The following is a 13,361-nucleotide window of genomic DNA, read 5'->3' on the forward strand; positions in this document are numbered from 1 at the left end:
CTTATAGTGTGAGGTGACATGTTTACAAACGCGCACAGGGCAGCACTGTTTATTTATTTATTTTTAATTTTTATTTATTTATGATAGTCACAGAGAGAGAGAGAGAGAGGCAGAGACACAGGCAGAGGGAGAAGCAGGCTCCATGCACCGGGAGCCCGACGTGGGATTCGATCCCGGGTCTCCAGGATCGCGCCCTGGGCCAAAGGCAGGCACTAAACCGCTGCGCCACCCAGGGATCCCAAGGGCAGCACTGTTTATAACAGCAAAAGATTACAAAATCTAAATGTACATCAATAGAGTGTACTGCACTACTGAAATGCCACACAATTCTCTAAAAAATGAGGTAATTATGTTAACTGATCTAGGACCAGCAATTATATATTAAGTTTAAAAATATGTACAAAAAAACGTACAAAATACTATTTGTAATACCATACCATCTGTGCAAAAGAGAAAAGAATAAAGGCATACCTTGAAGATATTGCAGGTTTGGTTCCATACTACTGCAATAAAGTGAGTATTGCAGTAAAGCAAGTGAAATGAATTTTTTGGTTTCCTAGTACATATAAATGTTTACACTATATAGTAGTCTATTAAATATGCAATAGCATTCTGTCTAAAAATACAATGCACATACCTTAATAAAAAATACTTTACTGGCAAAAAATGCTATCATCTGAGCTTTTAGCAAATTGTAATCACTGATCACAGATCACTATAACAAATATAATAATAACGTAAAGTTTGAAATATTGTGAAAATGTAATACAGAGATACAAAGTAAGCAAACGCTGGTGGAAAATGGCACTGATAAACTTGCTCAACTCAGGGTAGCCACAAACCTTCTTTAGTCTATAAAATATGCAATTATCGAGACGCCTGGGTGGCTCAGGGTGTGATCCTGGAGTCCTGGGATCGAGTCCCATATCGGGCTCCTTGCGTGGAGCCTGCTTCTCCCTCTGCCTGTGTCTCTGCCTCTTGTGAATAAATAAATAAAATCTTTTATTTTTTAATAAAATCTTTTTTAAAAATGCAATTATCTGTAAAATGTAACAAAACAAAGTATGCCTGTATATATAACAAAGTTAGAGGACTCACACTTCCTGATTTTAAAACTTAATACAAAGTTTAAGTAATCAAGACAGTGTGGCAGTGGCATAACAATGAACATAAAGATCAATGGAACACGATTCAAAGTTCAAAATTAAACCCTCATTTAGGGTCAAGTGTTTTAGACAAGAATGCCAAAGATAATCGAATGAAGAAAGGACAGTCTTTTTAACAAATGGTACTGAGACAACATGTCCCTGTGGAAAAGAATGAAGTTGGATCCCTACAGCTCATGCTATTTATAAAAATTAACTCAAAATGGATCAAAGACCTAAGTGTAAAACTGTAAAATTCTTAAAAAAAAAAAAAAGAGGCATAAATCTTCATGACCTTGGATTAGGCAATGGTTTCTAAGATAAGACAGATACCAAAAGCAAAAGCAACAAAATGAAAAATAAATTGGATATCATCCAAATTTAAAACTTTTGTGCTTTAGGGGTGCCTGGGTGGCTAGTGGTTAAGCAATCTGCCTTTGGCTTGGGTCATGCTCCCAAGGTCCTGGGATCGAGCCCCATGTCGGCTCCCTGCTTAGCAGGAAGCCTGTTTCTCTCTCTGTTTTTCCCCCTTCTTTGTGCTCTCTCTTTTTCTCTCTCTCAAATAAAAATATTTTAAAATAATAAATAAATAAAATAAAACCTTTGTGCTTAAAAGGATACCATCAAGAAAGTGAAAAGGCAGCTCACAAAATGGAAAAAGAATGTGTACACATCATATACTTGATAAGGGATTTGTATCCAGAATACATAATTTTATATAATTTTATAATTCAACAACAACAACAAAAAAAACCCAATTTACAAGCAGGCAAAAGACAAGAGTAGACATTTCTCCAAAGATGACAAATGGTCAATGAGCACAGGAAAAATGCTCCCCATAAGGGAAATGCACACCAAAACCACAAAGATACCACTTCACATCTACTGGAATGGTTATGATAAAAAAAGATAAGTTGGTGAAGATGTGGACAAGTAAGAATGCTCATACACTGCTGGTAAGCAAAAGATTTGTCAAACCATCTATTAATAGTTCCCTCCCAAGTTTTTCTCAGGGGGCACATCCTGAGATGTGCCTGGCTCAGTTGGTAGAGCTTGTGACTACTGATCTCAAGGTTGGGAGTTCAAGCTCCACACTGGGCGTGGAGCTTACTTAAAAGTTTTCTTCGAGATGACTAGAGTTCTCACAGACATGTAGTTTAATTCAGCAAGCAAAGCAAATGATTATGGGTCTTGGGCTGTAATGATCTCAAAACTATTCTCAAACTTTGGGCAAAAACTGTTGAATTGCTGGCATGAAGCCATGGCCACTTTTGGTAAGCAGAACTGGCATTTCGGAGGACGACCTCAATGCCAGGTTAAAGCTTTAAATGCTGAAGCTCATGGGGACCTGGGTGGCTCAGTGACTGAGCATCTGCCTTTGACTCAGGGCATGATCCTGGGATCGAGTCCTACATCAGGCTCCCTGCAGGGCGCCTGCTTCTTCCTCTGCCTATGTCTCTGCCTCTCTCTGTGTCTCATGAATAAATAAATAAAATCTTTTAAAATAAACAAATAAATAAATACTGAAGCTTATCAGATCCTAGCAAAAAACACTGGTTGATATACACATAAGACAGGAGCCAAGAAAGTGGGAATCTATTAGGAAGTATAGAACAAGTCACCTACCATATCACTGAACTCTGAAATTAAATGGTACTAAAACATCAATTCCATACACAACTGTGGCAGGCAGTGAACCATTAAGTGGGACTGACAAGGGCCTGCCACCACAACTAACCAGATCCCACCAACACATGCTACCCACCAATCAGTAAAAGAACCCTCTGGTGAGTTCTAAAGACTGGCATATGAAACTACTGTGGGGTCGGTAGGGGGCAGGGAGGTGTGTTCAGTTGGTTGAGAGTCTGCCTTTGGCTCAGGTCCTGATCCCAGCGTGCTGGGATCAAGCCCTGCATTGGGCTCCCTGATCAGCAGAGAGCCTGCTTCTCCCTTTCCCTCTGTTGCTCCCGTTTGTGTGCTCGTGCTCTTTCTGTCAAACGGATAAATAAAATATTTTATAAAAAAGAAAAAAAGAAACTATTACAGGTACAGATCTGGATGAGTAGTAAATAGTCAAATGAGAATTTTGAAAATTGAAGTGAAAAATGGTTCCAAATGAACAGCAGTTGAACAGGGATCAGGTGGTTCTGGAGGTGGCGAGCATTATAATAAACTATAGGCTACACTCCTAGCCACGTCCTTCCACTGAACTTTGCAGTCACACTCCTTTAGAACCTAAAGACTGGTTTCCTGGAAGGTGACCAGTGGGTTTGGCAAAAAACACTCCATTGTAGGTCAGCACTCTATGGTTGGAACAATGATGGCAACTGATTGTTTTCGAGCCTCCTCTGCCTTTCATTCTTTATTAATAAAAGCATTCTTGGGAGGTGCCTGAGTGGCTCAGTTGACTCTTGAATTCAGTTCAGGTCATGATCTCAGGATCGTGAGATGGAGCTCTATGTTGGGCTTCATGCTCAGTGGAGAGTCTGCTTGCAATTCTCTCCTCTGCCCCTCCTCCCGTTCACATGTGTGCTCTCTTTCTGTCTAAAATAAATAAATCTTGCTTAAAAAAAGGAAAATAGGGCAGCCTGGGTGCTCAGCAGTTTAGCACCGCCTTTGGCCCGGGGTGTGATCCTGGAGTCCTGGCACTGAATCCCACATAAAGCTTCCTGCATGGAGCCTGCTTCTCCCTCTGCCTGTGTCTGTGCCTCTCTCTGTGTGTGTCTCTCATGAATAAGTAAATAAAACCTTTAAAAATAAATAAATAAATAAATGAAAACATTCTTGGCAAGTGTTTCCACTCTGGTCCATCTTGCAAAGGTCCAAAAATGTTATAATTTTTCTAGCAGCAAAATTCTAATACCCAGGGCCATCCTTTTTAATCATAATCATGATTTCAGTTCCAAGAGCCAACAAAGCAGAACCAGGGGTCCGATTCTATAGTTTATCTGCAGTATGCAGTAGCTTGCTTCTGCACCAAACACTCTAATTTTTTCCAAGGTAAATGCTTTGGGCCCCATAGCACACTCAGCTAAAAACATCAAGGGGGCATCAACAGGCAAAGGTTGGTTTGAGCACCTACCAAATAAGATCCACTTAGAAGTTTTTAAACAGTAGCAACTTTAATATGCACTGTGGGAACTGGAGTTTGTGGCTGCTGGTGGCACCTTTGTCCCTTGCAAAATTTCCAATAAAAGATTTTAAGTGTATTGATCCCAATTACAGGGCCCCTCAAGAGTCCTCAGATTTGGAATGGGGAATTTACATGCCTGATGCCATTCCTAGATGTGGCATCTGTTTCTCAGGCTCCCTCTCCAGAACCATATCCTGATTCCCCTTTCTTGGCACCTGCTTGCCTACCATCACACCACACTTAAAAGCTGATTAAAAATGGATCAGACATAAATGTAGAAGCTAAAACTATAAATCTTCTAAAAAACATGGGAGAAAATCTTTTCAGCTTGGTGTTAGCAAAGATTTCTATAAAGGATGCAGAAAGCATTAATCATAAAAGAAAAGATTAAAATTAAAACTTGTACTTCAAAAGACACTATTTAAAAATGAATAGGCAAACTATGGAACAGAAGTAAATATTTGTAACACAGCTGACAAATGCTTACTATTATTAGTCATAAGGAAAACAAATTAAAACCACAATGAGATCCTAATACCCACCCATTAGAACTACTAAAATTAAAATGCCTTACAAAAGCAAATACACAAGGATTTTCAGCAATCAGAACTCTTATATACTGCTGGAAAGAATGCAAGATGGTACAACCACTTTAGAAACTGGCCTGACAAACACTACCCTACGACTTAGCAATTTCGCTTCTAAGTTTTTACCCAAGATAAATGAAAACTTGTACAAAAATGTTCACAACAGCTTTATTCCTAATAGCTTAAAAAATGGAATGAATTGGGGACGCCTGAGTGGCTCAGTGGTAGAGCGTCTGGCTTTGGCTCAGGGCGTAATCCCAGGGTTCCGGGATTAAGTCCCACATCAGGGGGAATCCCTGGGTGGCTCAGAGGTTTAGTGCCTGCCTTCTGCCCAGGCAGGGTGTGATCCTGGAGACCCGGGATCGCGTCCCATGTTGGGCTCCCTGCATGGAGCCTGCTTCTCCCTCTGCCTGTGTCTGTGCCTCTCTCATGAATAAATAAAAATCTTAAAAAAAAAAAAAAAAGTCCCATATCAGGCTCCCCATAGGGAGTCTGCTTCTCCTGCCTATGTCTCTGCCTCTCTCTCTGTGTCATGAATAAAGAAATAAAATCTTAAAAAAAAATTTTTTTTTAAGGTCTTAAAAGTGGTACCCATGGGACGCCGGGGTGGTTCAGCAGTTGAGTGCCTGCTTTCAGCCCAGGATCCTGGAGTTACAGGATCAAGTCCCACATCGGGCTCCCTGCATGGAGCCTGCTTCTCTCTGCCTGTGTCTTTGCCTGTCTATGTCTCTTATGAATGAATGAATGAATGGATGGATGGATGGATGGATGGATGGATGGATGGATGAATGAATGAATGAATGAATGAATAAATAAAATCATAAAAAAAAAAGAGTGGCACCCTAATCCAACAGGTTTGGTGTTAGAGGAAGAGATACTACAAATGCATGATGTACAGAGGAAAGTTTGTGCGAGGGCATTGCAAGAGGGCAGCTTTCTACAATCCAAGGAGAAAGGCCTCACAAAAACCCAACCCTGCTGACACCTTGATCTTGGACTTTAGCCTCCAGAGTGAGAGAAAATACATTTGTTATTTAAGCTACCTCATCTGTGGTAGTGTGTGACAGTAGCCATAAGAGGATAATACAAGTTCCAATTTCTCCACACCATCACTAACACTTGTTATTTTCGGTTTTGGAAGCATGTTGTTATTGCTTTAATAGTCATCATCCTAATGGGTGTGAAGTGACATCTCACTGTCTTTTTGATTTGCATTTCCATAATCATTCACAATGTTGAGTATTTTTCCATGGGCTTATTGGCCATCTATATAACCTTCTTTAGAGAAATGTCTATTCAAGTCCTTTGCCCATTTTTGAATCAGGTTGTATTTTTGTTGTTGTTGAGTTCAGAAGTTTTCTATATATTCTGGATATTAATTCCTTATCAGATAATACTTAAAAATATTTTCTCCCATCCTGTGGGGTATCTTTTTACTCTGTTGACAGTGTTCTTTTTTTTTTTAAATACTTTATTTTTTTTTTAAGATTTATTTTATTTATGAGAGAGAGAGAGAGAGAGAGAGAGAGACAGGAGGAGGGAGAAGCAGGCTCCATGCCGGGAGCCCGACACAGGCCTCGATCCCGGGACTCCAGGATCACGCCCTGGGCCAAAGGCAGGCACCAAACCGCTGAGCCACCCAGGGATCCCCTGTTGACAGTGTTCTTTGGTGAAGAAAAGTTTTTCATTTTGATGAAGTCCAATTTATCTATTTTTTTCTTTTGCTGACTATGCCTTTAGTGTCGTGCCCAGATCATTTCCAAATCCAATGCATGATGCTTTCCCTGGTTTCTTCTAAGAGTTTTATGGGTGGCTCAGAGGTTATATATATATATATATATATATATATATATATATATATATATATATACACACACACACACACACACACATAGACACATACACACACTCTCTCTGGAATGTTTTTGTGTATACCTAGGTTAAAGATCGTAGTCTGAAGAACCTACCTTTTTATATTGCACCCTTGATAAATTATTTAACTTCTATATGCCTCAAAGCTCACCTATACTATAGGAATAATGGTACCTAACTCATACGATTACTATCAGGAGTAAACCAGATCATGCATAAGAAGCAATCATATTCATAGCCTCATTGTTTATAATAGCCCCAAACTGGAAACAGTCCAAATGTCTATCAATAGATGAATGGATGAACCAAAGAGAGACACCATAAAAAAGAATTCAACAACATGGATGAACCTCAAAAAACATTACAAGTGAAAGAAGCCAGACACAGAAGATTGAGAATTATATAGTTCCAATTATATGAAATTTCTAGAAAACATAAAATTACAAAGACAGGAAGCAAATCAGTAGATACTAGGACTTGCAGTTGGAGAAGTGGGAATAAACAACAAACAGGAACTAAGGAATGTTCTGAGGTGTTGGAAATATTCTAAATCTGAAGAGTAGTGATAATTACACCAAGTTGAGCCCTTACAATGGAGGAATTTTTCAATATGGAAACTATGCCTCCAAAAAAAGTTTTAAAGAATTTTAAAACAAGGTAATAAATATTATTACTACTGCTACCATGCTCAGGTTTTTAGAATCATAATAACATTAAGCTGGAAAGGATCTTCCTTAGTAGGTCTCATCCAACTCTCCAAAATGAAAAGTGATAAAGACAAGTACAACTGAGTGCTGAGTCTGCCCCAGTTAAGGACTTTACATGGGTTTTCTCATTTAATCATCACAAGTCCTCTGTAGGATAAACTCAAGTTACTATTCCCACTTTAGAGACCATGCAACTGAAGCTCAAATAGGTTAAGACTTGCCCCAAAATAGTATGAGGAAAAGCTAATATGCAAACTCAAGACCATCTGGTTCTAAAGCCAATGCTCAGAAAAAAAAAAAAAAAAACCTGAAATTCATATAGAATTTCAAAAGCTGGGCAGCCCGGGTGGCTCAGCGGTTTAGCACCACCTTCAGCGCTAAACTGGGGAGTGATCCTAGAGACCTGGGATCGAGTCCCACATCAGGCTCCCTGCATGGAGCCTGCTTCTCCCTCTGCCTGTCTCTGCCTCTCTCTGGCTGTCTCTCTCTCTCTCTCTCTGTGTCTCTCATCAATAAATAAATAAAATCTTTAAAAAAAATTTTTTCAAAAGACTCTGAAGAGCCAAAACAGTCTTGAAAAAGAATTAGAGAGCAGCCCAGGTGGCTCAGCAGTTTAGCACAGCCTTCGACCCAGGGTGTGATCCTGGAGACCCGGGATCAAGTCCCACATGGAGCCTGCTTCTCCCTCTGCCTCTGCTTCTGCCCCTCCGCCCCCCATCTCTCATGAATAAATAAATAAAACCTTAAAAAAAAAATTAGAGGACTTACACTTCCTGATTTCAAAACTTACTACAAAGCTACAGTTATCAAAACAGTGTGGTATTGGTATAAGGACAAACATACAGATCAGTGAAATAGAGAACCCAGAAATAAATTCTTACATATATGGTCAGGATTTTTTTATTTTTTTATTTTTTTTGGTCAGGATATTTTCAACAAGGCTGCCAAGACTATCAAGAAGAAAAGACAGGGATCCCTGGGTGGCGCAGGGGTTTGTTGCCTGCCTTTGGCCCAGGGCGCGATCCTGGAGACCCGGGATCGAATCCCATGTCGGGCTCCCGGTGCATGGAGCCTGCTTTTCCCTCTGCCTGTGTTTCTGCCTCTCTCTCTTTCTCTCTCTGTGACTATCATAAATAAATAAACATTTAAAAAAAAAAAAAAAGAAGAAAAGACAGTATTTTCAACAGATGCTCACAGGAAAACTTGGATATCCAAATGCAAAAGAATGAAGTGGGACCTTTTCCTAGCACCACATATAACATTATCTCAAAATGGATCATAGACCTAAATGTAAGAGCTAGAACTATAAAACCCTTACAATAAAAAGAGAAAAGCTTCATACATTGGATTTGGCAACGATCTCTTGGCTATGACACCAAAGGCACAGTCAACAAAAGAAAAACAGACAAAATTGGACTTCATCAAAATGAAAAACTTCTGCATCAAAGAACACTATCAATAGAGTAAAAGGACACCACAGAGATTGGGAGAAAATATTTGCAAATCACATATCCAATAAAAGATTAATATCCAGAAAATGCATATGTCTATGTTCATAGCAGCATGATTTTTTTTTAAGATTTTATTTATTTATTCATGAGAGACACAGAGAGAAAGAGAGGCAGAGACACAGGCAGAGGGAGAAGCAGGCTTCATGAGGGGAGCCTGATGTGGGACTCGATCCCGACACTCCAGGATCACGCCCTGGGCCAAAGGCAGGCGCTAAACCCCTGAGCCACCCAGGGATCCCCATAGCAGCATGATTTACAATAGCCAAAAGATGGAAACGATGGTTATCTACCAACAAATGAACAGATAAAATGTGGCCTAAAAAAAAAAGTGGCCTATTCACACCAACGAAATATTTACTCAATCATAAAGGAGAATGTCAATTACATCTCCACTTAAATTTTTTTTTTATTTTTTTTAAAATGGGGGGAGGGGCACCTGGATGGCTCAGTTGGATAAGCATCGGCCTTTCAGCTCAGGTCATGATCTGAGGGTCCTGGGATCAAGCCCCACTTCAGCTCCCTGCTTAGCAGAGAGTCTGCTTCTCCCTCTCCTTGCCATTCCCCCTTCTTGTGCTCTCTCTCCCTCTCTGTCAAATATATAAAATATTTTAAAAGATTTTATTTAATTTAAAAATAAATAAGGAATGAAGTCTGGGGTGCCGGGCTGGCTTAGTCAGAAGAGTGAGCAACTCTTGGGGTTGTAAGTTTGGGCCCCATGTTGGATGTAGAGATAAATAAATAAATAAACTTTTAAAAAAAGGAATGAAGTTTGCATACATGCTATGATGTGAATAGACCATGAAAACATCATGGTAAGTAAAATATGTCAGACATGAAAGGATAAATATTGTATGATTTCACTTGCATGGGATACCTAAAACAGAGAAATTCACATTGACAGACTATAAATTAGGGGCCACCAGGGGCTGAAGGAAGGGAACAATGAGTTATTTGCTAATGGATAAGAGTTTGTTTGGGATGACAAAAAAGTTTTGGAAATAGTGGGGATGGTTGCACTACACTATGTATGTAATTAATGCACTGAATTTTACACTTAAAAATGGCTTAGGGGTGTCTGGCTGGCTCAATCAGAAGGTTGTGTGGCTCTTGATTTCCAGGTAATAAGTTTGAGCCCATGCTGGGTGCAGAGATTCCTTAAATAAATAAACTTTAAAAAAAAAAATCAAAAGAAGTGGTTTAAATAGCAAATTTTGTTACATTTTTGTAACAAAATATATTTACCACACCTTTGGAAAGAAATTAGCAATGTAATATATAAAAAGTATTGAATTACACACTCTAAATGGTTAATTGTATGGCACATGAATTACAAACTACATCTCAATAAAGGGAAAAGACAACAGAGGTGGTTAACATTTAGTGGACACTTTCTACACACCACTGTTCTTTTTTTAAAAAAAAGATTTATTTATTTATTCATGATGGACACAGAGAGAGAGAGAGAGAGGCAGAGACCCAGGCAGAGGGAGAAGCAGGCTCCATGCTGGGAGCCCAAAGCGAGACTTGATCCCGGGACCTCAGGGTCGCGCCCTGGGCCAAAGGCAGGCGCTAAACCGCTGAGCCACCCAGGGATCCCCTCCAAGCACTGTTCTAAAAGCATTACATAAAACCTCACAAGAACCTCATTTCACATATAAGGAAACTAAGGGTAATTTATCCAATGTAATTGAATTAGTGGAGGAGTCAAGGATTCAAAACCTATCAGATTCTAGAGCTCCACCAGTTACCTACTCTGCTATTCTGAGTCCCACAGCATTGACAGGAGGGTTATAAAAGGCATTCAACAGATGCCCCATTAACTAAGTAAATGAGATGAAGAAGGTACTGTGGGAGTATGGCAGAAAAATTAATTCTAAGCACTTGGTATATGGCTAAAAAAAGACCATCCAGGAATGAGTTATGATCTTTAAAATTTCATAACTTTCTAATAGTTTTAATTTTATTACAACCCTGAATCTGATTTTTAACAGTAGTTTATACATTTAAACTTTGGCAGAAGAGTATAACCTTGCTCAAGTATTTGCAATAAGAGAGCTCATTTAGTAACATGCACTCACCGCCCCAACCCAAGCTTTGACAAGTCTCCTCTGAAAGGCTACAACAACCTAGGATCCTAAAGGCAGCAAAAACCCCAGTCTGGTAACAGAATTCTATAAAGAAGGGTGCTGCAGGAACACCTGAGTGGCTCAGTGGTTGAGCATCTGCCTTTGGCTCAGGGAGTGATCTCGGAGTCTTGGGATCGAGTCCCACATCAGGCTTCCTGCATGGGCCTGCTTCTCCCTCTATGTCTCTGCCTCTCTGTGTTTCTCACGAATAAATAATAAAAATCAGGAAGAAGAAGAAGAAAGAAGAAAGAAGGAAGAAGAAGGAAGCGACTGAAGATGTCCAGAAAAGAGACCTAGTACCTATCCTATAGGTTAAGTACCCAATTAGGTGCTAATTAATGAGACAAGGTTCAGGTCCAACTTGTCTGTGTTTCACCAAAATAGTAACAGGCCATTAGTTAAGCAATGTGCTTTACACGTTGCTAGTTTCACTGTTACCCATCAGTTTTTTTTTGTTTTGTTTTTTAATAAAGATTTTATTTATTTATTAATGAGAGAGAGAGAGAGGCAGAGACACAGGCAGAGAGAGAAGCAGGCTCCATGCAGGGAGCCCGACGTGGGACTCGATCCCAGGTCTTCAGGATCACGCCCTGGGCCGAAGGCAGGCGCCAAACTGCTGAGCCACCCAGGCATCCCCCACCCATCAGTTCTTGATACCTCTGCCTATAGTCCTCACAAGTTTGCTGATGTTGACATTATAAACTATTCACACTGGTGGCATTACTCAACAGAAAGTCGAAAACAAACCTAGGGCACAATCCAGAGTTCAGAAAATGAACCAAATGACCAGGCTCATCAGAGTCTACTGAACTGGGCAGCCCGGGTGGCTCAGCGGTTTAGGGCCGCCCTCAGCCCAGGGCGCGATCCTGGAGACCCGGGATCGAGTCCATGTCGTGCTCCCTGCATGGAGCCTCCTTCTCCCTCTGCCTGTGTCTCTGCCTCTCTCTCTCTCTCTCTTTCATGAATGAATGAATGAATGAATGAATGAATAAATAAATAAATAAATATCTACTGAACTCCTTCAATTAGATCCAGCAACTCTGACCTTCACCTGCAAAGCTGGAATATGCAAAAAATACCATTACCCTTAAAAGTGTATGTACCTTACAAAACATAGTCCTTTAAAAAAAAAAGCACTCCTAGAGTTGAATCAATACTAAAGTTAGGAGGAAAACACAGATTTACAATGCTAAAAGGAATCTGAAGAGAAAATACAAAAAAAAAAAAAAAAAAAAATTCCCTCCTCCCACATTCTCCCAACGGGCGCAGAACCCACCAGACCACTCCCCTGCCTCCAGGTTCTACAGCCCCGCGTGCCGGGCTCCGAGCTCGCACACCCGGTGGCACGGCCGAGCCCATTCGTGCCTAGCCAGGTCTAAGGACGAAACTACGTGCCAGGCACACGAAGGCCTCTTTCTCAAGCAATGCCTCAGAACTGGATCAGATTCCTGCAAAAGCAGGAAAAAAGGAAGAAGAAAGGACCCGCCTGCGGCTCCACAGACCAGAAGCACCAAACCGTAACCACGCGCCAGGCCCCTACCCGCAGCCGACAGCCCCGAGGCTGCACCGGTAATTCTACCGCCGCGCCGGGCCCCGCCCCGGGCCCGCGACCGTTCCGGGGCGTTCCTCCCGAGGGCGGCGCCTCCCTCACCACACCGCCACTTGGCTCTCTTCTTCCCGAGCGAGGCCGCGGCCGCCCCGCGACACCGAAGCCGCAGCTGCCAGGCCTCGCGGACCCGCGACTTCAGTAGCGGCCTGGCAGGCCGCCTCCCTCCCCGCAGGCCCCGGCACGCCCTCTCCACTGCCCTAGGCCCTTACCGAGGCAGCGCGGCCTCCACGGCCCGCTCCTCCTAATCCTCAGCCGCCGCCACCGACCCAGCGTCGCGGAGACCGGAACTTCCTCCGCGCCGGGCCGCTGCCTCCACAAAGGCGCCGCGCCGCCGCCTTCAGCGCTCTGCCCGCCGGGAGATAGAGTACAGCGGCAGGTCGCTCCGACTCCACTCCCGCCGTGCCCCGCGCGTGGGGGGGCGGGGCTGTGTACGGGAGCCAGGCGTGAGGGCACGCTGCACGCCGGCGTCCAATGAGAGGACGTGCCTCCCCACGTTCGCGGGGCCTGCTGGGGGTTGTGGTTTAGACCCTGGCTTGTCTTCCGGTGCTCTCCTTAGAGTTGAGCTGGAAGTGAGGTCGGCCTTTGGATTGGCCTGCCCTAGGTTTGCTCCCCACCGGGAGCACGGATCAGGCTTTGGTCTGCCTAGTTTGAGGCCACCTTCTTTCCTGTCT

The 13,361-nt window shown here is 42.1% G+C and overlaps 1 protein-coding gene across 5 annotated transcripts in view; it reads right to left on the reverse strand.

The window, feature by feature from the left end:
- The window catches only part of RBM6 (RNA binding motif protein 6), a 124,849-nt gene extending 111,763 nt beyond the window's left edge, over positions 1-13,086 (reverse strand). For 2 of the 5 annotated variants that reach the window (XM_072786148.1, XM_072786147.1), the window contains exon 1: positions 12,900-13,086. The gene's annotated coding sequence lies outside the window, so the exon portion shown is untranslated. The remainder of the gene's footprint in view (positions 1-12,899) is intronic. The other 3 variants (XM_072786150.1, XM_072786151.1, XM_072786149.1) reach the window with 3 other exon arrangements.
- Positions 13,087-13,361: the final 275 nt, after the last annotated feature.

Source organism: Canis lupus, chromosome 19 (genome assembly GCF_048164855.1).
Source record: "Canis lupus baileyi chromosome 19, mCanLup2.hap1, whole genome shotgun sequence".
Taxonomy (NCBI): domain Eukaryota; kingdom Metazoa; phylum Chordata; class Mammalia; order Carnivora; family Canidae; genus Canis; species Canis lupus.